This window comes from Rousettus aegyptiacus, unplaced genomic scaffold, assembly GCF_014176215.1.
Source record: "Rousettus aegyptiacus isolate mRouAeg1 unplaced genomic scaffold, mRouAeg1.p scaffold_m13_p_1, whole genome shotgun sequence".
NCBI lineage: Eukaryota > Metazoa > Chordata > Mammalia > Chiroptera > Pteropodidae > Rousettus > Rousettus aegyptiacus.
Window position 1 is genome coordinate 156922573 of NW_023416284.1, and position 4733 is coordinate 156927305.

Consider the following 4733-nt stretch of genomic DNA (forward strand, 5'->3'; position numbering starts at 1 on the left):
ATTGCTTGAAATATGTTGCTGCCTGAGTATGTGTGATTTTTATCAGGATCCTCATGATGCTAAGAAGTTTTGATGATAACCAATCTCTAGTTTCAACCTTCTTAATCAGAAGTGTCATTGAGCGGCTGTCAACCAGAAGGAGTGAATCCAGAATGGTTTCCCTCAGGTTCAAAGAAGAAAAGTTTGGAAGAGGCAGAAAAATTCAGTTCTCCTCGCCTCTCAGCAACTTCCTGAAGGTGGAGATCTGAAAATCAAGGGCCATGCTAACATTCTACAGGTCCTAATACTCAAAGGTAGTGGTCCATTTCTTTCTACCTGTTCTGAATCTCATTCTGCAGGAGGCCAATATTGTTGTGGGAGTTAGCAGCTTCTGTAGCAAAGTTCTTTTGCATTTCATGCATCTAGAGGTCTAGAGTCTTGTTAGGTTTTTAAAGATGTTCACTTTGCAGGTGAGGAACTGGACCTGTCTCTGGTATCTTTGACTTCTGTTTCCCCTGGCATAAGACATCATTTTTCAGTTCTGCTAATAGACTCACAGAGATCAACAAATTGGTATTTGCACATTCTTCAACCTTTCTGGGTTTTTGGCAACCACACTGTTGTTCTGCTGCCACCCATCATGCAAGGCCTCCATGATCTGAGGCTTGGAAATATTCACATACGTTTGCTCATGCTGTTCCTGAATCCGGGCCTGTAGCTCATGGATTTTATCAGCAGTCTTCCTCCCGCCCCCCAAAAGAAATTCAGTCCTCTTCGGTCAAAGATCAATTAAATGTCTGAACTATCAGTTTCCCATTATTTCCTCTAACCTTAACATAAAGAACCAAATAATGGAATTATATATAAGTACATTAAAATGCTTGACACCATTATTTAATAAGTACACATTTTTTAGCATAAGTTTCTTTTAGACCTAAAACTGATTTGATCCTTTGAATCATCAGTGTTTGTCTTATGGAAATTTTACTTTCAAGGAGATTGTAAAACTATTTTTTCAAAGCATCAAGCAATTAGAAAAAAAGTACTGGTTTGAGTATCCTTTTTATTGAGTTAACAAATATTTTTCTCTATAGTTGTAAAACATTCTTTAAAATGTACATGCCTGGATTTTAAATGAAGTTGTCAGAGTGATGATTTCCTAAAGCCATTACTCAGTTTTATTCCATTTGCATACCGTAAATAAGCATCTATATTAGGCTTCTTACGTTGGCTGGACCCCTGAATGAGGTGGGGGTTGCTGTCATTGTCACTCTCATTTATTGTGGGGAGTCTAAACTTTTTTCTATTGCAATATCAAAGATTTAAGGAAAACTTCTTAAAATTTTTTTCTGCCTTTTTTGTATTTTATACTTATTTTACATATATAGATCAAACTGTTTTTATCCAACATACTCATATTCTATTCTAAATATAGTTTTTAAACTGTTATTTTTATTTTTGTATTATTAAGGAACTTCCTTTTGTAGGAAGTAGAAATATGTTCGGTGGCATCAAATTTATTATTGGATCAGTAAATTAAGTTGACTTATAGGAGCCAGTTTTTTTTTTTTTTTTTAGATATTTAAAATAACAAGTTTAGACACTGCTTCATAAGTTTAAAAATATAGCTGTGTGGGTCTGCTCTGACTCGTATATAAAACAGATGGGTTAGCAATAGCCACATGGACAAAAGACTTTGGCATAATCTAAACTTACTATAGCTCTTTATATTAATGTGACTATAGCGATAATAAAAACAGTCTTCATTGTAAATATCAAGTAAATATTCTTTTATAGTATGCTATACATTTTTATTTTTTAAAAAATGGTATTCCTTAGGAAGTCTCTGTTTAAAGCAAGACCAACCTGAATATTATACAGTGTCTTTATAAGAAAAAACAAGAATAAAAATATATATTAAGCTCAAAAGTTCCCAGGTTTTTAAAACATCACTTTCTTATTTTAACTTTACAAATTCCACCAATGGTTTTAGCTACATATCTTAATTAGTGGCACCTTGTGAAATCATATCACCGTAGGTCAAAATAGTTACAAAGACAAAATACTTTAGATTTGCCATTTCAAATGAGGCTTTCATTTTGCTGCTGCTGTTTGCCTAAATTGCCTAATATATAAATGCTGTGCCCATTTAAGTAATCTATTTTTGGCAAATGAAAAACAGCCACTGTCACATAATCTACTAGGCAAAGCCACTATTTCTTTTGGATTTATTATTTGACCCCTGTGATGTGTTTCAAGTATTATGAAGGTAACTTTAAAGGTCAAAATAGAATATTAACATTTCTGTCTGAACTTCCTAATTGAAAGACTGTTTCTGACAAAAGAAATGAAATTCAATCCTCCCCATTTCTGCATCCTGGCAGAGAACAGAGAAACAGGACTGATGTCCCTGGACATAGAGGGAAAAAACTAGCATTTTTTAGGTCCTCAAGGAGGAAGTTAGACTGCATGAAAATCAAGTGATAAAGCTGTACTTAAAATGAACTTTGAACAAGTTTATAAACCAGCACTGAAACTAAAGGATTGATATAAAGCAGTGACTATCTTGCTATAATTTCATGAAGTTCATAGAAGATGATTAGCCAAATCTTGGAAAAGAGAAATACAACCTGGACCGGACCAAAGAAAGGTTATTCATTTAACTGCATTGTGTAAAAATTATTCACCAGATTTGTAATGAAAAGGAACTGAGTTTATGTTTTAATTCTACTGTATAGCTTTCAGCAATTCTTTTACATATTTGTTCTTTAACAGTACAGTAAAATATATTTTTCTGATTTTATAATTTGAATTTGGTCATTCTCAATAATTCCTTTCATTTTATTTATAATACAAATACATACATTGACATATAGCGGAGTAGATTACCACTAAAATCAGTCAGAATCATCTTAGTCCATAATAGAGGTACATCATCACCCTTACCATTATTTAGATGTTAGTATCTTACATAATGTTAAAGACTTAAACTTGGAACAGAAGGCAACAACTATCAACAGCTATTAATCATATAAAATTTCAGTTTAGAATATCCAAAACTTCTTGTGTCCTAAATTTTTATTTATTTTTTATTTTATTAAATTTATTGGGGGTGACATTGGATAATAAAATTATGCGGGTTTCAAGTGTACAATTTAATAATACCTTATCTGTATATTGCATTGTGTGTTCACTACCCAAAGTCAAATCTCCTGAATCTTTTAATAAGGCCTTTGGGTAATGCATATGTTAAGTGAAGTTTTTAGAACAGGCCAACTTCTTGGATGAAAGTGGCACCTGCACGGTGACTTCCGGGAACCCCATTTGTGGCAGCACTACTTTGCACATTTTATTCTTCTGGACTGCCTCAAGCCAGCAGTTACCTCTTTGAAAGTGGTGTATCTGTGAGGAATAGAGAGAGAATTCTTCTAATGGAGGCGAGGTCAGTTATAGTAGAGTAAGTACCATTAACAATAAATAAACATGATTTCACTTTGGGATAAATTCTGCTACCATGTACTAAACATTATGAAAATATCTTTCTTATAAACTTTGTGTCATGATTGTTTTAAAGAAAGCAGCTTTCCTGCTGTATACAATTCAGCTTTCAAGGAGGTGAAACCTTTACATCCTTTCTCAAACAAATAAACAGTGAAGTGTTATGTGAGAGTTTGTGGCTAAGAATGTCTGTCAGTTCACGGTGAAATTTAATAAAATGAGTCGTTTGATTTCAAAATGCTTTTACTTGCAGGCTCCTGAGAGTCCTTGTGACCTGCGTCGGAAACAAAGGAACAAAACAATTTCAAATCCCATCTTCCCCTCTGTGGCGGTTTTGCAGTAGGGTGCAAACAACCTCCGGGATGTTTGGTAATGGGCTTTCACTCTGTACTATAAGGCTTACTAAAGAAAGGATCAAAGGGTGTCCAAACAAAAGCTTATTCTAATTTTCTCCTGAATATAGAATATTTGTTTTTTTTAATTTCGGAAGTACATGCTAAGAAACACCAAAATGGCTTCCATCTAGAAAAATGTAAACGAGACACATTTAAAGCATCTCCATAGTTTTTTTTATTCTATGTAAGTGTAATGCAGTTTCAGACATTTGCAGTATTGATCTATAAATATTTTTGATCCACATAACAGTTATAAAGATACATTGAGATTGTCTTTTACATTTAAGTTAAATTTTTGCTTGGATTCATAAAAAGTGAAAGAGTGCTACTTCAAGTTCTAAGTTACACATATGGATAGTTATATTTTTGAACTAGTTATAATTAATGATGCATTAGAAAGAAGAAATATTGGTGTTTATTTTACTGTTTTACTTTAAAGAAGTTTAGGCTAGTAAAGCGTCTGTAATTCTAAAATGTCCTGGAGTGTAATTGAACCAAATTTATGCACCATGCTTGACAGTCATAATCTTCCCATGAGGTTCCCCAGGTTACTTGTTTTAGCAATAACCCTTTTAGCGTAATCCACTCCACATCCACCACTTCTTCTACCCTCTGCTTCTCCCCACCCCACAGCCATCACCCAAACCAAAGGACTCCTAGAAATAACTGCTACAAAATGCATCTCGCTAGCATTGCTAGCCCGCATTGGTACAAGTCCTGGTAATCAAGTTTGATTTATTAAGAAAGTACCTAGTGTAACATGGAGAGTGAACATTAAATCTAAGAATGCTAAGATTTCTATCGAAATGTTCATTTCTTACTGGTAGCATATTGTGCATATACATAAAATTCATTGGCATT